The following is a 23,323-nucleotide window of genomic DNA, read 5'->3' as shown; positions in this document are numbered from 1 at the left end:
ACTGACCAGCAGATGTACCATGGCTGAAATCAAATTGATTCTATCAAAACAAATTCTTTCATTTGCTGTTTTGGAAGAAGGAGAAACAGGAAATAATGGAAAGGGTGGCATCTTATGAAAGGCTTGGTGACCCTTAAAACGGTGTCAAAGCATGAGACACATGGAAACATTTCCTGAGGCAGACCGTGAAAAGAACACACTAAAAGTGATGGTTTGGTGTTAAACAAAACCCTGCTCATGCACTGGTGTCTCTCTTCAGCAAGCCATGTTGAGAAAAGACAGGTTCCTCTCTTCTGAGTGGTGATACAGGTGAGGAAGCGTGGCACCGTAAAGTCTGCAACCCATATTTAATAGAACATCATCTGACAAGATGCACTCAGAGATCTGTAGTCTGTCAATGGACATGCTGACAATCTGGCACAACACACTGCAATGTTACACCATTCCAGTCATCAAGCAACCTCACAGCTATTGGTCAATAATTATTTTTAGGAGAACCCAGCACTCAAAATCTCTAAGCAACTTAATAGCTTTTCTCATTCTCACAGTGCATAGCAGCTCAATTCGACTGTTGAGCATCCTTCAGCTCCCACGCAAGTGTCACATTTTGGCTTTCGATGGACCAGCAGCTGGGGTTGTATTGCTGCTACTGACTGGATACTTTCATATCCTTATCGGACTAGAGCCCTATATCACTCACATAAATTTAGAGCACTCAAGAGGACCCGTTACCATGGCATGTGTTGCTGATTTTACATAACCAGAGAGTTCTTAAACCACATCCATTAATACAAAACATTCATTGAAAATTCATAGTATCAAACTGACCGCAGACTACCACAACAGACTCACTTCTTTTTAAAGACATACTTGTCATCCCACCATCATTTGATGAGTGCCACCTTCCTTTAATGATATAATTGGGACCTGCTGTTGAGATTACCAGATATGAATTTATTCTGCTTATTTAAGAAAGTATGGTACAACAGGAGTTTGATGGAAATAAATGGGGTTTGTCCAGACAGAAGCACTGTGCACCATTCCAAAATATAACATTCAGAATGAGAACTGATGCAATTCAGACAAACTAATCACCTCAACCCTCATTATTCTGTATTGCACTTGACATTATCAACCCACTTCCCCTACACTACCTTCTTCTGTAGTCCTTGTGCAACCTTTAACGTTGATATCACTCATGGTAAAGGATGTTTGCAATTTAACTATAAAATAATTCTACTGTCTATGCCTATTCATAATCAGACAAACACATTTATCAGTGCAGGAATAATATTGCATTCTTGCCATTTGTTATGTTATATTACAGCAAAATTATAAAGTGCACATACACCAAAAGAGTTTCTTGGCACTGAGAACACATTGGCATGGGAGACTCCGATCCTCACTTATGCCTATTTAACCCCTTTCGGTGCGTTGGACTGCTGGGGGCCGTCCGACACACCAGTGCTGATGTGCGTTGGACGGCCCCTAGCCGTCCGATCCCATGGCACAGGGAATCCCTATGGTGCGGGCACCAGAGGGATTCCCTTTCACCCCCAACAGCCTCGGGAGCTGGTGAAGAGCTGCCCCAGCTCCCGAGGCTGTCTCTCTTGTTCCTGTGCACGTCGCGCTGACGCCATTGCACAGAAACCAAAACTGAAATGAGCTGGAAGCCTCAATTCAGTTTCACTTTCTATGTGTTTAGGGGGCTATCTCAGCCCCCCTGAGCACATAGAAAGACAGGAGTGGTATCATTGGAAAGGGGAGAATCTCCCCTTTCCAATGGTACCCCTCCCTAGTGGATCCCTGTTTGGGGATCGCCCCAGGAGGGCAATCCCCAAGCAGGCATCCACCCACTAAACAACAGTGAGGGGGAGAGGCCCCTTGGGCAAGGGCCTTTGCTCCCAATTTTCTTTTGGGAGCAGTTCAGTCTTTCTGACCCCCCTGGGGGGCAGAAAGTCCACTAGATCCTGGGATTTTTTTAATTATATCGCAAAAGTTATGGGGGCTGCCCATGATGGGCATGATAAAGCACCCCCAGCGAAATTACAGTCTTTCTGCCCCCATGGGGGCAGTAGCCCCCAATATGACCCCCGGGGGGGCAGAAGGCCCACAAGAAGCCAGGGATTTCTTTTATTTGATTTAGTGGTTGGGGCTGCCCAAGATTGACATGCCAATGCCCCCCCCTCAGCAAAATACCAGTCTTTCTGCCCCTTCTGGGGAACAGATGTGGCAGTAGCCCCCAATCTGTCCCCCGGGCGGGCAGAAAACCCACTAGAAGCCAGGGATTTTTTAAAATTTGTTTTATAGGTGAGGCTGCCTAAGATGGGCATGCCAATGCCCCCACCCCCCTCAGCAAAACTCCAGTCTGTCTGCCCTCCCGGAAGGGGCAGATGGGGCAGTATCCCCTAATCTGCACCCCCAGATGGCAGACAGCCCACTAGATCCCAGAGATTTGTTAAAATTTGATTTAGGGGTTGGGGACTGCCCAAGATGGGCATGCCAATGGCCCCAAACCCCCAAACATGCCTCAGACTTTCTGCCCTTTAAGAGGCAGATCAGGGCAGTAGCCCCTGATCTGCCCCCGGGGACCAGAAGAGAGCCCACTAGGCGCCAGCGATTGCGCTGGCTTTTTTACACATGGGTGTGGAGGTTGCCTTGAATGGGCATACTAATGCCCCCACCCCACAAAAAATATACCCAAAGTCTTGCTGCCCCCTTGGGGGCATATCAGGCCAACTCCCCCTCCCCCCCAAGGCGGCAAAAAGCCCACTAGGCACTGACTTTTTTTTCACTATGTACCTACCAGTGGATTTTGGGCCCTAGCGCAGCCGGCACCTAGGGAAACCTAGCAAACCTGTACATTTTTAAAAAGTAGACACCAAGTGGAATACAGGATGGGTTGACATGTGCCACTCTCAAAGTTCAGTTACCCAGAAACCCTTGCAAACCTCAAACTTAGTTAAAAAAACACATTTTCCTCATATTTCTGTGATGGAAAGTTCTGGAACTGCATGGATCCACGAAATTCCACCTCACTTGTGTGGGTGAGCCAAATACCCGCGACATGCAAAGGCCCAAAATATAATGTGGAGACATCAAAATTACCTATCACAAAAGGACCTGGTTTTACAAGGGGGTTTGCCTTGGTTTTTGGCCCTGGGATTGGCAGCCATCTAGGGAAACTTACTAAACCCACAAATTTATGAAAACTAGACAACGGGGGGGGGGGAGTCCAGTGAGGTATGGCTTGCGTAGATCCCAGAAAAACATTCCTACCCAGAATCCCCTGCAGACCTCAAATTTAGCTGAAAAAGTCATGTTTTTTGCAAATTTCTGTGTGGGAAAGTTGAGGGATCACCAGGCTGACAAAAATGTCCTACCACCCAACGTTCCCCCAGGTCTCCCAATAAAAATGGTACCTCACATGTGTGAGTGGCCCACGTACCCGCAACAGCCAAGGGCCCAAAACTTATTGAGGAAACATCAACATTACCTATCACAACACAACAAGCTTTTGCAAGGGTGGTCACTGGGGTTTTTGGCCCCAGGCTCGACGGCCATCAAGGGAAACCTACAAAACTCACACATTTCTGAAAACTAGACACCCGGGGGAGTCCAGGAAGGTATGGCATGCGTGGACCCCCCAACATTTTCCTACCCAGAATCCCCTGCAAACCTCAAACTTAGCTGAAAAAATCACTTTTGCTCAAATTTCTGTGTGGGAAAGTTGTGGAACCACCAGGCTGACACAAATTTCCTACCACCCAGCATTCCCACAGGTATCCCGATAAAAATGGTACCTCACTCTTGTGAGTGGCCCAAGTAACCGCGACAGACAAGAGCCCAAAACATATTGAGAAAACATCCAAATTACCTATAGCAAAACAACCTGGTTTTGCAAGGGGGCTCACCTGGGTTTTTGACCCTGGGTTCAGCGGCCATCTAAAGAAACGTACCAAACCCACACATTTCTGAAAACTAGACACCCAGGGGAGTCCAGCGAGGTATGATTTGAGTGGACCTCCCAACATTTTCCTACCCACAATCTCCTGCAAACCTCAAATTTAGCTGGAGAAATCTAATTTTTCTCATATTTAGGTATGGGAAAGTTGTGGGATCACTGGGCTGACACAAATTTCCTACCACCCAGCCTTCCCGCCGGTCTCCCGATAAAAATGGTACCTCACTCGCGTGACAGGCAAGGGCCTAAAACGTATTGAGGAGACATCAAAATTACCTATCACAAAACAACCTCGTTTTGCAAGGGGAGTCACCTGGGTTTTTGACCCCGGGCTCGAAGGCCATCTTGGGAAACTACCAAACCCACACATTTCTGAAAGCTAGACACCCGGGGGAGTCCATCAAGGTATGGCTTGCGTGGATCCTGCAACGTTTTCCTACCCGGAATCCACTGCAAATTTCAAATTTAGCTGAAAAAAACCACATATTCTTGTGTGGAATCACCGTGCCAGCACAAATATCTAACCCATAACGTTCCCCTCAGTCTCCCGAGTAAAATGATACCAACTTGTGTGGGTGTTCAATGCGGAATTTTTAAAAAACGTATTTTTATAAAATGAAGCGCTTCGAATTTGCAGTGCTATACCCTGAATCCATATATTTTTGGCTCTTCCCAGTCACAGGCCCTTGCCCCAACCACAAAAGTGAGGTATCATTTTACTCGGGAGACTGAGGGGAATGCTGTGGGGTAGGACATTTGTGCCAGCACAGTGATTCCACACAAAAATATGTGGAAAATGAGTATTTTTCAGCTAAATTTGAGGTTTGCAGGGGATTCTGGGATCAAAAACAATGGGGGGTCAACACAAGCTATACCTCTATGGACTCCCCCAGGTATCTAGTTTTCAGAAATGTGTGGGTTTGGTAGTTTCCCATGGTGCCGCCGAGCCCGGGGCCAAAAACCCAGGTGACCCCCCTTGCACAACCAGGTTGTTTTGTGATAGGTAATTTTGATGTCACCTCAATCTGTTTTGGGCCCTTGCCTGTCGTGGGTACTTGGGCCACCCACACGAGTGAGGTACTATTTTTATCGGGAGATCTGGGGAAACACTTGGTGGAAGGATATTTGTGTCAGCCCAGTGATCCCACTACTTTCCCACATAGAATTTGAGAATAAAGGGATTTTTTCAGCTAAATTTGAGGTTTGCAGGGGATTCTGCGTAGGGAAACGTTGAGGGATACACGCAAGCCATACCTCTCTGGACTCCCCCTCATGTCCAGTTTTCAGAAATGTGTGGGTTTGGTAGGTTTCCCTAGATGGCTGCCAAGCCTGGGCCAAAAACCCAGGTGACCCCCCTTGCAAAACCAGGTTGTTTTGTGAAAGGTAATTTTGATGTCTTCTCAAAATGTTTTGGGCCCTTGCCTGTCGCAGGTACTTGGGCCACCCACACGAGTGAAGTATCATTTTTATCAGGAGACCTGGGGGAATGCTGGGTGGTAGGAAATTTGTGTCAGCCCGGTGATCCCACAACTTTCAGACACAGAAATTTGAGAAAAAAGTGTTTTTATCAGCTAAATTTGAGGTTTGCAGGGGATTCTGGGTAGGAAAACATTGGGAGGTCCACGCAAGCCTTATCTCCCTGGACTCCCCCAGTTGTCTAGTTTTCGAACATGTGTGTGTTTGGTAGGTTTCCTAGATCGCCAACGTGCCCGGGGCCAAAAACCCAGCTGACCTCTCTTGCAAAACCAGATTGTTTTGTGATAGGTACTTTTGATGTCTCCTCAATAGGTTTTGGGCCCTTGCCTGTCACAGGTACTTGGGCCACCCACACGTGTGAGGTACCATTTTCATCGGGAGACCAGGGGGAATGCTAAGTGGTAGGAACTTTCTCTCAGCTCGGTGATCACACAACTTTCCCACACAGAAATGTGAGAAAAATTTGATTTTTTTCAGCTAAATTAGTGGTTTTCAGGGGATTCTGGGTAATAAAATGTTGGGGATTCCAAACAAGTCATACCTCCCTGGACTCCCCCATTTGTCTAGTTTCGAAAAAGTGTGGGTGTGGTAGGTTTCCCTAGATGGCCACCGAGTCCGGGGCCAAAAACCCAGGTGACCCCCCCTTGCAAAACCAGGTTGGTTAGTGTTAGGTCATTTTGCTATCTCCTTAATATGTTTTGGGCCCTTGCCTGTTGCGGGTACTTGACCCACCCACGTGAGTGAGATATCATTTTTCTTGGAAGACCTGTGGGAATGGAGGGAAGGAGGAATTTTGTGGATCCACGCAGATTCCAGAACATTCCATCACAGAAATGTGTGGAAAATGTGATTTTTTTTTACAAAGTTTGAGGTTTGCAAGGGATTCTGGGTAACAGAACCTGGTGAGAGCCACAAAAGTTACCCCCTCCTTGATTTCTCTGGGTGCCTAGTTTTCCAAAATTTATAAATTTGCCAGGTTTCCCTAGGTGCCGACAGAGCTAGGGTTCAATATCCACAGCTAGTCACTTTACAAAAAAAGGGTTAGTTTTCACTGTAAAAATGTGGTGTGTCTACAATGCGTTTTGGGCCATTTCCTGTCACGGGCACTAGGCCTACTCACACAAATGAGGTACCATTTTTATTGTAAGACTTTGGGGAATTGGAGGTGGGTAGAATTTTGTGGATCCACACAGATTCCAGAACTTTCTATCACAGAAAAGTGAGGAAAATGTTTTTTTTTTTACAATGTTTGAGGTTTGCAAGGGATTCTGGGTAACAGAACCTGGTGAGAGTCACAAAAGTCACCCCTCCTGGATTTCTCTGGGTGTCTAGTTTTCAAAAATGTATAGTTTTGCTAGGTTTCTCTAGGTGCCGGCAGAGGTAGGGTTCAAAATCCACAGCTAGGCACTTTGCAAAAAAGGGTCAGTTTTCACTGTAAAAATGTGGTGTGTCTATGTTGCGTTTTGGGCCGTTTCCTGTCGCAGACACTAAGCCTAACCACACAAGTGAGGTACCATTTTTATCAAAAGACTTTGGGGACAGCGGGGTGGGTGGAATTTCGTGAATCCACGCAGATTCTACAACTTTCCATCACAGAAATGTGAGGAACGTCTGTTTTTCAAAAAATGTTTGAGGTTTGCACGGGATTCTGGGTAACAAAACCCGGTGAGTGCCACTCAAGTCACCCATTCCTTGATTCCTCTAGGTGTATAGTTTTCAAAAATGTATAGGTTGGCTAGCTTTCCCTAGGTGCCGGCTGAGCTAGGGTTCAAGATCCACAGCTAGGCACTGTGCAAAAAAGGGTCAGTTTTCACTGTAAAAATGTGGTGTGTCTACAATGCGTTTTGGGCAATTTCCTTTCAAGGGCACTAGGCCTACTTACACAAGTGAGGTACCATTTTTATCATAAGACTTTGGGGAATGGGAGATGTGTGGAAGTTTGTGGATCCACATAGATTCCAGAATTATCCATCACAGAAATGTGAGGAAAATGTGTTTATTTTTTTACAAAGTCTGAGGTTTGCAATGGATTCTGGGTAACAGAACCTGGTGAGAGCCACAAAACTCACCCCCTCCTAGATTTCTCTGGGTGTCTAGTTTTCAAAAAAGTGTGGGTGTGGTAGGTTTCCCTAGATGGCCACCGAGCCCGGGGCCAAAAACGCAGGTGACCCCCCCTGCCAAACCAGGTAGTTTAGTGATAGATAATTTTGATGTCTCCTCAATATGTTTTGGGCCCTTGCCTGTTGCGGGTACTTGACCCATCCACGCGAGTGAGGTACCATTTTCCTGGAAGACCTGGGGGACTGCAGAAAGGGTAGAATTTTGTGGATCCACACAGACTCCAGAACTTTCCATCACAGAAATTTGAGGAGAATGTGTTTTTTTTTACAAAGTTTGAGGTTTGCAAGGGATTCTGGGTAACAGAACCTGGTGAGAGCCACAAAAGTCACACCTCCTGGATTTCTCTGGGTGTCTAGTTTTCCAAAATATATAGGTTTGCTAGGCTTCCCTAGGTGGCAGCAGAGCTAGGGTTCAAAATCCACTTTCCATCACAGAACTGAGAGGAAAATGTGTTTGTTTTTTTACAAACTCTGAGGTTTGCAAGGGATTCTGGGTAACAGAACCTGGTGAGAGCTACAAAAGTCACCCCTCCTAGATTTCTCTGGGTGTCTAGTTTTCAAAAAATTGTGGGTGTGGTAGGTTTCCCTAGATAGCCACCGAGCCCGGGCCAAAAATGCAGGTGACCCCCCTGCAAAACTAGGTAGTTTAGTGATAGATAATTTTGATGTCTCCTCAATATGTTGCGGGCCCCTGCCTGTTGCGGGTACTTGACCCACCCACGCGAGTGAGATACAATTTTTCTCTGAAGACCTGGGGAAATGCAGCGAGGGTAGAATTTTGTGGATCCACACAGATTCCCGAAAGTTTGAGGTTGGCAAGGGGTTCTGGGTAACAGAACCTTGTGCGAGCCACAAAAGTCACCCCCGTCCTGGATTTCTCTGGATGTCTAGTTTTCAAAAATGTATAGGTTTGCTAGATTTTCCTAGGTGCCGGCAGAGCTAGGGTTCAAAATCCACCACTAGGCGCTTTGCAAAAAAAGGGTCAGTTTTCACTGTAAAAATGTGGTGTGTCTACGTTAAGTTTTGGGCCATTTCCTGTTGCAGACACTAGGCCTACCCACACAAGTGAGCTACCATTTTTATCAGGAGACTTAGGGGAACTGAGAATTGTAGAGTAATTGTTCTTACCAGCAGTGGTATCTGCTCGAGGGTGTGGGGGCTCCGCCCACTTTCATTTCACCCCCAGCCAAGCTACAATAAAAGTAATTTGTTCACACTAAATTAGTTTCATTTATTCGAAATAAAACACTTACTTGCAATGCTTCTAACTGGCTGAGAGGCTGTTGCACTCGGCGGCTCAGGTGCATCTTTCTATGCTGCCTTAAACATGCTGCCCCAGGTGGGCGGACCCAGACTCAAGAGTATTTGCCGGGCTGCCGATCTCACAGCCCTGAGGCATATGAGGCCTGTGAGGTCATCAGCTTGGCAAAGACAGAGCCTTGCAGACCAGTCTCCACCCCCCTGAAGACGTGAGTGTAAAATTCACCCTGGGCGGCTTAGACAGAAGCCCTATAGTGCTGGGGCTTCACGTCATTCAGAGAATGGTCACCCCACCCTTTCTGAACTCGTCACAGGCAAGTGGATTCCTCCATGGGACGATTTAGGAAAGGGTGGGGTAGAGGCTACAGGCAGACGGTAAGCAGAGAAATTGAGTCTGCGCAGTCTGTCCTCAGCACTTTTGAAGACACACTGCGCAGACTCGAGGTGTCTGCTTCGTGCTTCCCGCGCTGCAGTTATGCAGGATGCCATTTCCAGCTCCAGACTCATTGTTTCGGGAGAGGATGTGCACTGCACATGGCGTGTGTAGAATAAAGGAGTCACCTAACTTGAAGGCTTACAGCTTTTCCCAAGTTCGGACGATGGCCTGCAGCGTCAACAAGCAGGTATGTAAAAAAAAGCGTAGCAGCCCCCATGGAAAAGCAAGTAAGCAACTCCCTTGGGCCTGGCCTGTGTAAAGTTTTTTGCACTAACTTCTGTTTACTGTTGCTTCAACTCTACCCGAGTACCTAAAATGAATGACACCTGTTCTTTTTTTCATGGAGACAGCAATTAATACGTTTATTCTTTATGTGCAGCTCTCATACTCCTAGTTTTCCCCACAGCCGCTCATGTAAAGTTAAAAATGCAGGGTCCTTTGGTAACGAGAGGCCTCTGCAGTGCTCAGTATGTTACCGCAGGCACTAATTCCCATGCACCAATATAATTGCTGAAACCCAGAGGACTGGTTATTTCTGGTTTCACTAATACTTTAGTATTCCAGATTTACGGACCTCCTCTGACATGGCGATTTACTAGGGCAAGTAAGATTTCTGGCAGTGGCATTGATAGAAGTGTAAAGTTATTGTATTTTGAAACATCGCATTTTCTATGCGTTGCCACTCCCGTGGTGGTGAAAACATTAAGATGTATGTTGTGTCTTAGTGCATTTAACAAACTGTACAGTCGCCTTTAATAATTTTATCAGCACTCACTGTCCATGAAAGCTGTTTACTCCTAATTTTCAAAGGCCTTCTGGTTAAAAAGACACGTGGGTTAGAGCTTCAATACTCTGTAAAATGTGATATCCTGGCACCCCTCTCTTTTTGCATGGCCGCTCTTTCCCTTTTGGAATCATAAGATGGGGATTAAAACAAACACTGTTTATTTTACTGATATTGTGACTGCATTTTACAGCAGAACCCCATTCATAAACCAAATGCCAACAACTTGTGAGTGGATGGTCATGATAACTTAACTGCTGCTACTTTTAGAGTGCAACACGCTTCTGCAGAAGCAAGATTTCTGTCATTGCTGAAGTCTTTTGAAATCTGATAGCTATAATTATTCCTGAGATAAGCATCCCTGAGCTGGTGGGTAACGTGCTTTCTAGCACTTTGATTGCAAGACTGTTGAGTAAACACACTCTGGTTAGAGCACAGTGTTCCCATTTCAACAAATGGAATAAATGGACACTCCGAGAGAACGGATTTTAGATTTCTGTTTTTTGTGTGTTTGTTAATAATATAAACAGCCTTCCCTGCACATGCTCATTGCTATCAACCTACCTGGAGTTATCCGTATACGCTGTGCATGGAGCTGTCAGTAAGTTGTGGTGGTAGCTCTCTATAAAGCTGTCCCATAGCTACACACTTTGCTATTTTAGGCTGTGTGAGAGGCTCGCTAAGCTTTCGCTTATTTGATATTAAAGTTCTGGTTTGGCTGTGAATTGCTTTCTTTTTGCTGTACTGTGTCCTTCAGATTAACATATTACATGGTTTTGCCAACTCCACAACAGCTCCTATAATGCAGTTATAAGACACAATCTGCCTATTGTTTGAGGGTCTAGGTCTCGCTGGTGGGAAGTGACTTTAATCAAAGTGCATTTACTGTTCATTTTTCATCGGACACATCCAGCTAGTACTTAACAACCGATTTCGGGTTATACAACTAGATGCATACTCAAGAAGGCTACCTCTTAATGAATTAGCTTTGCAGAGTCTACTCTTTTTGAGCAAATAACAGTTTTGTTTGATTTCTCCATGATGTACTCTGATTAACCATGAAAGTAATTGACACCTCCTCTGTTGAATGTTTTGCTGCATAAAGTGCCAAGCGTGATAGTTTTCTTTTGCACAGCCATACTTTCTCAGCAGCATGGTACCTGCCAGTTTGTACACCCACCTAATTAAACCTTGTCTCTCAAAAGCCTTTTACTTCAACAGAGTTTGTTTGGTTCTTCTTATCACCACTATTATTGTGCTCAATTCTTAACTGATTTCCTATGACATTTTTACTCTGTGGTGCAAAAATCTGACAAATAAATGGCTTTCAACGCCTCGCCCAACTTCAGCCTCACCACTTTCAAACTTCACCAGTCACCACTGGTTATTACCTATTGACTTTCTATGCATTTCAGCCTTCCTAATGTAAGACAATGTGTAAAAAAGAAGTCACTTTGAAAAATGTCCTACAATTCACAGGCTAGTATGGGTAACCACAATTTCGGAGGTGTGCAAATAGCTACTGTTTCTAAACTCTATATTTTGTTCACATTTCGGAAATACATAGGTGTCTTTGATACCTTTTTTTCACTCTTGAAATTTTAGCAAATTAATTGCTATATACCCTGTACACAATAAAAAACCACTGCAAGATGCGGCTCAGTTATTGGCTCTGGGTTCCTCGGGTTATTGGTGATCCTACAAGTCCTATAAATCCCCACATTCAGAAGGGTCCAGCAAATATAACGGTATATTGCTTTCAAACATTTGTCATACTTAGAAGAAGTTACAGGTGAAAACGTTGGCACGAATGGCTGTTTTTTTCAACTCATTTTCGATTTTTCTTATTTTCAACTATTAATTTCTATGAAAAAACCTTGAAGGATCAACACAAATGACCCCTTGCTGAATTCAGAATTGTATCTACTTTTCAGACAAGTAAAGCTTTCTGGGACCCATTATTGATTCCATACCCATTTCTATTACTAACTGGAAGGAGGTTGAAAGCAAAAGAAGTAGCAAAACTGGGCTATAACCCAGTAAAATGCCAAAACTGTGTAAAACATTTTGGTTTTCTGACAAAAGTCTGCTTGTCCCTAAAAGCTGGGAAGATTATGAATTCGGCACCACAAACCCTTTTTTGATACCATTTGCAGGGGAAAAACCAGACGCTTTCTTCTGCAGCCCTTTTTCCCCACTTTTCCAAAAAGCAAACAAAATTTAGCTGTGTTTTGGCTAATTTCTGGGTCCCCTCCAGGGGAATACACAAAACCTGGGTACTTTTAAAATCCCTATGATGTTGGAAGAAAAGGGCTCAAATTTGGCGTGGATACCTTATGTGGTCAAAGAGTTACAGGAGCCTAAGAGCAAACCACCCCAAATAGCCAAAGAAAATCTTTGCACAGGGGGAAAAAGGCCTAGCAGAGAAAAAACCACTGACATAATATCGATAGACACAATATCGACCTACATTTTAATTGACGCAAAATTATCGAGAGCATTAATATCGACACTACATAATTATTAAACAAACAACAATAATATCGAAACGAGAATATCGTAAGTAAAAATTATCAAAATCTAAAATATCGTACACATTATCGTTTTAAAAAATAACGAACATTATTAAATTACATACACCATGTAAAAAATATCAAACACAAGCATATCGACAGCAAAAGTATAGTTATTTTCTAATTATCGACTATCCAAAACATAAAAAACATACAAAATTATACTTCATAAAGACAAACAAATACCTAACAACACATCACATATCAAATTAAATGAAACACATAGCGGCCGATTCCGATTCCGGCCGCAAAACGTACCGACCGACACGGACCCGGAACGGAGACCGACCGACACGGACCGGCACCGTACGACCCGTGAAGTACAATGCAACGCGTGTGAATTACAACCGACACGTACGGAATACAAGCCGTACGACCGAGCCGTAGGGAAAACAGTGAGTCGCCCAGAAAACGGACGCGATTTGCACCGACCGACACGTACCAGGAATGAACCCGACCGACACGTACCCGCAATGTCCAATCTGCGCAGTACGATGCAATGCGTGTAAACCCAGACCGACTCGCATGGATCCCAAGCCGCATGATCGACACGCACAGAAAACAGGGACCTCAAGCAATAGAGATCTCCGCGACCGAAGCGTATGAAATACAGAAGAAAGTCAGCGTGAACGAGCCAGAGAAGCCCGCACGAGCCAAAATCAGCATCCGTCTCGGTCAGAAGAACGTTTCCTTCATGCCTAGAAAACCCAAAGGAAAAAATACCAAAAAAGGACCAAACAAGTAATGACAAAGTCAATAAATATCCAAAAAACAAAACCTGGAACAAAGACACAACTGCACCTATATAAAGGACATCAATGACTACCATGATCCTTTGCAAATAGGAGACAACAGCCAGCAGAAAGCACCATCACACAGAAACCACAGACACACTCACAACTCACCCATCTAACACCTTTCACACCATTAGCACCTCACCAAAAGCACCCACACATACAGCTAGCAAAACCAATACTAACCCACCCTCACTTGTACGCTCACACACTCATCACTCACCACCACCACCCATCACCATTCCCCCAATGAAGAATCCAAAGTTCACAGATAGTGAGTTAGAAGTGCTGGTAGACGAGATCATCAGAGTAGAGCCACATTTGTTTGGTACATTGGTCCACAGGACCCCCATGTCACATAAAACAAAGATGTGGGCGAGGATTGTGGACAATGTGAACGCACAAGCACCAACGTTGCGCACAAAGGAAGATATCCAGAACAGGTGGTATGACGTGCGCAGGAGGGTCAAGAAACTCATCGAGAAAGATCACGCCTTGAGTCAGCGCACTGACGGTAGCCCTCCTGCCAAACCAGTATACTTCAGGACCTGGGAGGAGAAGGTGCGGGACATCCTACCACCAGATAGCGTCCATGGTCTATCAGACATACCAGAACCTGGTGAGTACACAACCAACATACTCAATATTGTGTCGCAAGGGGACAGTCAAACCATGCACCGTTAGCAAAGTCAGAGTAACCAATAGATAATCATCCCAAGATGTGTATGCTAGTCACACAAACCATCTCATAGTGACTTGGAACAGTGTCATAACATGTACAAACCTACAAACAAATAGAGCAAGGCAGTGGCACAAAGTCAAATAAACACTGTCAGACAGTTTGCCACCACAAACACACTATCTCACAGTGCAGCTGACTGACAGGAAGGAATAGTGGGTATGCAGGTGAAGTGAGTGTATCCACAAGCATGATGGGGTTTGTAGTCACAGATAATGCTCCCCCTCAAAATTGTCCCATCATGACCTCTCTGAACCATGCCCACATCACAGGGAGTGGAAAATGACTGACAAGATGGCTGACACTGGGTCCTGCTGTGGGGAGCACAAGGCCCTGGTAGGGGTTGTGCGTCAATCAGAAGCAGGACACCACTGACTGACATCCTGAAAGACAACTTGCATGCCCTCCAATGGAAGCACGTTTCATGGTGGGATGTCTGGCCGGGTGGGAAGGAGGACTGACAGCTCTGACCATACTTACCAGGATGTGGAGACACACACACCCCTCAACACAAACTCCACACAACTCACCGGGTACAATGCATTGACTCACACCGTAGTGAAATATCACCCAAAGATACACCGTACTGGGTGCTGCTGTGTGAAGCACAGGGGCTCTCTTTGGACTTAGCCAAACGAGCACAAGGACTTCACAGTCAGCCATCTTGCTATTGCTGTCACACCCCCTCACAGGGAATTAGAGTCAAAAGGAAGGAAGTATGTGCATGCTGGGAAGGGGGTGTAGCCAAGAGCATGATGGGAGTTGCAGTCATAGACATTCCCCACCCACCCACATGGCCAAGCAAGCTCACACTGAACCATGCTCGCCTCACAGGGAGTGGGAATAGACTGACAAGATGTCTGACATTGGGCTCTGTTGTGGGGAGCACATGGCCATGCTGGGAACTGGGCAACAACAAACACCAGGACTGCACTGACTGACATCCTGAAAGTTAACCTGCACCCACTGCAATGTTGGCACGCTTCATGATAGGTTAACTGGCTTGGGGGAGAAGGAGGCCCTGACTTGTAAACAAATAACACCAATGCTGGCCATACACACACCTTCTATGCTAAAACACATTGCACACGTGGTACCAGTCACTCACAAAGATGATGCCCGGGCAAGATGTCTGACACGTGATCCTGAGAAATGATGTGGCTGAAAATCACACATATGCACTGGCCAAACAAAACACGGTCGCACACACAGCCATTGCAACCATATGTTCAAACTCATTGTCTGGGGATGCAGTATCCAGGGATGCCCCCTGGCCTGGCTGGGGAGGTGTGTCTTGCAGATGACAAGTGTGGAGATCCATATATGGTACATTGCACAAAACACACAGGAATTCACATATACATCATTGACAGGGGACATCTGACAGTGAATGGAATGGACACACAAATATAGCTGACAACATAGCATGGTCTCATTCACCCTCGGGGCTGTTGTGAGCTGCATTCCACTCCTACATCGTACTGCAACATATTCATCCTTCAAACAACACACCACTCACTGACATAGACACTGTAGACACAAGGTCTAACCTGGACAGCATTGGAGGAGACATGCTACTCACAGCAGCCAAACTGCAACAAACACACCACCGGCCCTCACTGTCATGAGCAGTGAAAAGCCAGAGTGCTACCTTGCCCAATCCATGTCACCATGGAGAACATTGACAAGTCAAATCACATATGCTCGTACAAAACTCAGCACCAGACTCATTAACGATGGTGACATCATCACTTGTATGAAATGAGATGGGAACTAGGAACACTGTAAAAAAACACTTTCTCCAAAGAGATCCCAGGCATAGCAGACTGTGACCATGTCGTACCAATGCACCAATGTGGCACACAAAGACTAGCAAAATCTGCTACCACACATGCCCCAATCTTACTACATATCCTCAGTGGAATTGCACGTATGTCCTTGTTAAAGCTCCCATGTGTACAGGAATGTCACACCTGTGTCAGCAACGTGATGGCCCTTGAGTAGTAATGGTCATGTACAGACAAATCTATACATGAGCTGGGCATGCACACACTTCGACATGCACATTAAAATGTTTCATTTTAGCTGGTCAATTTTCCACAACAATATCAATGTCTGTCCATGACAACCTTGGACAAAGCAGTGTACAGGCACACATCACGATGTACAGTAGAAAATGTCATGTATGTGAACCATTGATGCCTGTAGAAACATAACTTGTATTGTGTGTCTCTTCCAAACACAGGTGGTGCTGAGGACACAGCACCAAATGAAGAGGAGTCCCTGTCCCAGACTCTGGTGGACCCTCAGCTCTCTGGTGTGGATCCGTCTCTGTCCTCTTCAGATGACGACGAACAACCTGGCACCTCCAGTGTGAGTCATCATGCAGCACCAACAGTACCAACATCTGCACCCCCTGTACCCCGCCTCCAGCATCTGGAAACAGACAGGGCACCCCCGGCAACATGGACAGACCAAGGCCACAGAACACCGACAGCACAGGGACACAGGACCCCCAGAAAGCTACGGACAACACCACCAGCACCAACACCCAAGGGGTCCCAGTGTCACCTGTGCGTGCCCCCGCAGGTCCTGCCCGTGTGGATAGGGGTGCTGGGAGGGGTGTTAGGCAGAGGGCGCGCCTTGCAGAGGGGTCTGGACTGCATGATGACCCCCAACTGGCACACATCATCGATGCGTACCAGGATAGCACCGGAGGACTTGGCCAGGTAGTGGGGATCCTCAAGGACATTCAACAGGAGCAGGCTGCCCACCATGCCCACATGGAGGCAAAGAGGGATGCACTTACTGCGGTGCATCGGGACATACTCCTATGCCTCCGTCAGATTAGCACAAACATGTCCACACCTCCCTGTGTGGCCACAACATCTGTTGCCACATGATCTGCCAGTGCCACAGGAAGGGTGGATGACTCTGGCGGAGAGTCCCCTGCACCGCAGACACCTGCACCCGAGTATCCCCCCATGAAGAAGAAGAGGGGTCATCCGAAGAAGGAGAAGTGAGACGCAGATGTCCCTGCACATTCCCCAGTGCCTCTAAACCTGTTCTGGACAATGTTCTTTGTGTGCAACCCGTTCACCTTGTCGTATCTGACACAACTCGCCTACATGACATGGAGGGTTCATGTTGGTCCAATGTAGCAGATGACTGTGGACTTTACTCTGGACATTTCAGCTACCAACACTTCCAACTCTACTGTGAACTTTGGATTCAAAACCCAATGTACAGCACCCATCATCCTTTGCACTATCCTCACACATGTTTGTAAATAAACTCACCAGTACACCATACTTGCCTCTGCTGTGATTCCAACTTGCCATGTGTCATGGAGATGTTGATCTGCTAAACAACACAGTGCATGCCAAATACTACAACAATTTGACCACCGTTATGTGAGTCATGGTGATATGACAAATGTGAGGGAGACACACCACTATGGCACCGCAACACATACTCACCATGTCCATGTAACTCATCCCACACAATGAAGTTGACCTGAAATACATTGGTATGCACAGACACAACACCTATCCACAGTCAGTGGTAACAAGTCCACAGGTGAGGTAAGCAAATGTCAGTTAGATCTGGGAAGACAGACAACGCACCTAACAAAGTAGCACAGGTTCATTACACATCAGCAACATGTTTGTTCCACAATAGTAGCAAGGTAATTGTACGTTACAGTGGACAAACGGTCACAAAGTGTCGGAGAATTGAAGTCCAGGGGTGTGTGGCACATCACTTGATGGGAATTGGCAACTTCCACACTGGTGTTGGATTCTGGGTGTTGGGGGTCATTGTTGACCAAACAACAGGCAAAGTACCCTGGGAAGGGCAGACACAAGACACAGACAAAAGCACAGCAGAACAGGAGAGAAATGCAATACACATGCACAAAATATGTCAAAAGAAACCTACACAGAAACAAGTTAGCAGTTCGACACTATTGTGGAGTACAGACCACCTGAAAGGACACATCACTGCACGCATCCAGTCAAGTGGCACACAGACACACTAAAACAGCAACAGAGCAGCCACAACACATTTCTGGGTGTGCTCCATACATTGACATAACAACCCTGTAAACTCACATTCAGGTGAAGAAGTTGTTGATGAGCTGTGTGCGGACGTCATCCTCATCATCATCATCACTGGCATCGTGGCCCAGGCCTGGATCCTCCACAGGTGGCGGAGGTAGGTCATCGATGAGAGGCAACTTGTTCCACACTGCCATGTTGTGTAGCATGCAGCATACAAGGATGATTTTGCCCACCTTTGCAGGCTCATATGGGAGGGCCCCTCCGGTCTTGTCCAGGCAGCGGAAGCGGCTTTACAGGAGACCAAATGTCCGCTCAATCACCCTCATGCTCCGACCATATGCCTCATTGTAGCGCATCTCGGCTGGTGTCACAGGGTTCCTGAGGGGTGTCAGCAACCACGCATGTTGGGGTATCCGGAGTCACCTACACACAAACAATTGAACAATTTGCAGAGTTTTGAAGGAGGGTAGAATACAACATTGCCAAACACACACAATGGTAAACAGTCAGTACACACCGACAAGCCAGGCACCCTGGTCTGGCGTCTGTGACATCAACGTTGCAATGCGACTACTCCTCATGATGTAGGCATCGTGCGCAGAACCGGGGAAACGTGCACACACATGTGTGATACACATGTCTGCAAGACATACCACCAGAGCATTGATGGAGTGGAAATGTTTCCTGTTCCGGTATGCCTGCTCATGTGCCTATGGTGGTATCAGGGCCACATGTGTACCATCAATAGATCTGATGGCGTTCGGCATCCTCCCCAGTGTATAAAAAGCATCCTTTATTTCAGTGAGTTGACCTGGGCTACGAAACTTGATGTACAGGTCAAGGAAATGGAACATCCCCTCCAAGACATTGCGTAGCACGCGACTGAACATAGTTTGCGACATACCACCAGCAGTAGCCACAGTGTACTGGAAGGTACCAGTAGCAAAGAGGTGCAGGGCTGCCATCACCTTCACCTCTGGGGTCAGTGCTGTAGGGTATATCCGGCCAGGTAGCAGATGTGGCACCAACTGCTCCGCCAACTCCTCAATCAGTGGTCTGGTGAAGCGGTACCGTCAGATGCAGTCGCCTTCCTGAATGGTTTTGAGGTCTGGGAATGGTCTATGGACAGCTGGTGCCCTGTAGAACAGAGATGAACAAAGGAAGATTGTCGATTCATCCACCCATGTGGCTATGACCAAGCAAAATATCACATGACACATCATGACAATACACAATGTACTGAGGTGTGTGCTGTTGGGTATGGACACATATGTCACCTACATGTTCATCACCTCACATCTCAAGTCAACATGTCCACATAAGTCCCATGTAGTGCAATGGCCAATCATTGGGCTGTGTCACACTACCTATGTACTGCTGTGACGTTACAAACACACACCACAGTGACAAGTGAGGCCTGATGTCTCCCAGGCATCACAGATCTTTGCCATGCAGATACCCAGGGTCCCTGTATTCCCACACGGGCACTGGCATGACATGGCGTATCATGTACACGCCACAAGGCAACCGTGAGTCCCACAGGTAGTGGCCACTGTTGTCTCTGCAGGCCCTACATGTACGTCTCTTAGACACACACACAACATCAATGTTGATGCACACACCACATGGATGTGGAGACTGTCTCTCATTGGGCACATTTGATCAGCCACATCTGAGACACAACATGCACACAGACTGTGGGTGTACATCAGAATTGTAGCTATAGGTCTCACTGTGACATACATACCATCATCCCAAGACTCAGGGTGTATGTGACATGTCCTAAACATATCCAACCTGAAACTGTGTCCATGACTCATGCCCATAACTGTACAGTTGCACATCACAGTGGTAATGTGCACAACACACAAAAGATTCTGTCCAAATGAACACGTGCACAGCCTGGGAGTGGCTGCACAAAAGTGCCACACAACAAACCAAATGTTGCCCCCCCCAAACACACAGGTAATGCAGCCTTTCATGCGATGGGACACTGTGTGGCCAATGCTGTAGTGTGGTAGGTGTGCACCTGAGTCCCTGGCAAGTAATTGTGTGTTGAAGCCGACAAATAGTCACACCAATGAGGACCTACGCGGGTGACTATGCGTATGCATTGCACAGTTCAGGACCGAGCCGTGCGTACTCTTAGCCATTGACTGCAATGCGGTCCGACGCGGGTGACTATGCGTACGCATTGCACAGTTCAGGACCGAGCCGTGCGTACGCTTAGCCATTGACTGCAATGCGGTCCGACGCGGGTGACTATGCATACGCATTGCACAGTGCAGGACCGAGCCGTGCGTACGCTTAGCCATTGACTGCAATGAGGTCCAACGCGGATGACTATGCGTACGCATTGCACAGTTCAGGTCCGACGCGGGTGACTATCATGCATACGCGTCAGGCAGGCATGGTCCAAGACCAGCGTACGCCTTGGCCATTGAATCATATGGAGACGGGTGCTTGTGTATTTTCAAACTTCGCGTTGTACAGTCAGTTGACCGAGCCGGGCGCACCCATTGGCTCTGGACTGTCATGGAGACGGATGCAGATTCAAAACTTGTACGAGTCATGCGCTGGAAATTCAGTTGGATGCCTACAACAATGTTGCAATTCCTAGGGTTTTATGAAGGTGAAAATTTGAATGATGCGGAAGACATGCACGAGTCGTACATTTCCATGGATTGCCCAGATTCATAGAATGCAACCGTGTTTGACCTATCACTTGGGACACATAGCCCAGATTCTGACTCTGCAGCAAAGATATAAGGATGGCTGGCCCCCAGGGAGCTCACTTGCCTGCCCTACATCCCTGCTACCACTGCTGCTGTCTCTGCATCCTCTGGCTACTGCTATGGCACATACTATGCAGAGGGCCCCGGCCTTCACTGAGGAGGAGAACCAGGCCCTGCTGGATGGGCTCCTTCCACAGTACAGCAAGCTGTATGGGAAACCAGGGGAGCAGGTGTGTGTGCAGTCAACTGCCTTCCTAATTGTGCATCTTGTCTGACTAGCAGTAGTAGCAGTGTGTAAACCAGTGGCAAGCATACTCACTGAGTACTTTCATCCCCCAAAGTGTGTAGGTACATGTAATGAAAAGGTGTTCTGCAGCTAAAGTGCATTTGTGCAATCTTAAACTTCCCAGGCATTGTTAACATGTCAGACATGCAGGGCATTTGTCCATTTCCATGGGTGCACTACCTGTGTAACTCATTTTCCTTTGTGATGATGACATGTATATCCAACTGTGTGCAGCACAAATATGGACCATGTGTGATAATGGACTTTTAACTTTGCCATCTTCCAGGTTGATGCCCACCAGAAGCAGGAGATATGGCTGACAATCGCCCAGGCAGTTCGATCGGTGGGGCTCTACAAGCGCCTGATTCGCAACTTCCAGAAGAGGTGACAGGACCTTCGGGGCTGGACCCGGAGGATCGCAAGGGTCCAGCTGAAGCTATTGCCTCCTTGCAGGAGGGGCGGACACTGGACCCTGACCCCCCACATGCACAGGATCCTGATGGTGGTCTTCCCGGACCTGGATGGGCAGCTGAAGGAGGTAAGCCCATGCCTAATCTGTGTACTATGTCTGACATGCTAGTTGCAGTCTTTTGGCCTGGTCACACTTCCACATTGCGTAGGTCTTGTAGTCCAATACTCAGGTCCCTCAATTGTGTGATGCACCCTCCTCATCTGATCCACAGGTGTGGACCCTACAGTCTGTTGCTTGTGTCACTAGGGCACTGTGTCCCTGCAGTCAGCTATGCTTCAGCTTCCGGACAGCATCTGTTACCGTGACTCTGTTGTGTGTTTCATGAGTGGGTCAATTGTTTACACAATGCCTGAGATCTGACATGTGATTTGTGTGTGCCCTTGATATGTGTTACAATTGATGGTCTGACTCACCACATGTGGCTGGGGTATTTCAAACAAGCACATGCAGCAGGGGACTCCAATTTGTGTGCCTCAGGAGTATGTATATCAAGTGTGACACACTTGCTTAGCCACCTGACTACTGTCCAGGGCTAAACACTGTTTCACGTAGACCTGGGCAGTCATGCCTACTCAAGGAAATTTAGAAACACTCTGTAATCCCACTCCTGTGAATCAACTTACAGGTTGTGCTTAGTGACATGTGCCTTCAGGTGTCTGACTCTGTGTCATTGTGGTGTGGCTTCCTTTTCTGTACAACTGTGGTGTTCCTGAGTTTGAGGGTCAGCAGTACATCTGAGATGTGACTATGAGAGACAATACCTGTGTGACATATAGGTGTGTGATCACTTGACAGTGCACAATGGTGTATGCAACTGTGCACTTCAGGCAGATGTGTTACATGCACAGCAGACTGTGATGTGCTAATGTTTGCAGGGGATGGGCAAGTGTCAGCTGCAGAGTTTGCTTTACCCATGAGCTATGATTGTGACACAGTGCATACTGTTGTTGCCTGGATGCCCTGCCTCTGTGATAGAAGACAGTGTTGACTGACTTTCCAGGCATGCCAGTGCCATGGCATTTAACTTGCTACGAGTGATCCTACATTGTGTTCAAATGTGCTCCATGCACCCCATTGTGGTATTGACTATCAGGACATGAGAACATCATAGTGTGTGTTGCTGGCATGCATCACAAGCATGTGAAATGAGTCTCTGCCCATCCCTTCATCCTGACACCTGTACTGAGTCAGTGGCAAGAGATGTGATGTGTGTATAGTGACAAACTCCTACATGTTCACTTGCATGTCCAACAAATGTGTAGGTGGTGCATGTCGGCACATTGGGGTATTATCATCCAAAATGCAACAGACATATGGGTGCAAGTCCAGGAGGGATATGAGTGCCATGGTTGATGGTGAGACTGACAATTGGCTTATTCTAAACAGTGTGAGCACTTTGAGCAGTGTTCAGCTGATGATGCCAGGGCTTGCCCTGTGATGTGATGTAATCACTGTGGTGTGTGCAGTCAGTGCAGGTGACTGATGTTGTTCTCTTTTTTCCTAATTCTATCCAGATACATCCACGGCCACAGGAGGGGACAGCTCCACGGACCAGGAGGAGCCACAGAGCCTGACTGGGACAGAAGGCGAGGAGTCAGAGGGACCCAGTGGCACGGAGGGCGA

Source organism: Triturus cristatus, chromosome 8, assembly GCF_964204655.1.
Source record: "Triturus cristatus chromosome 8, aTriCri1.1, whole genome shotgun sequence".
NCBI classification, from domain to species: domain Eukaryota; kingdom Metazoa; phylum Chordata; class Amphibia; order Caudata; family Salamandridae; genus Triturus; species Triturus cristatus.
The sequence above is the reverse complement of the archived record's forward strand: the minus strand, read 5'-3'. Positions refer to the sequence as shown.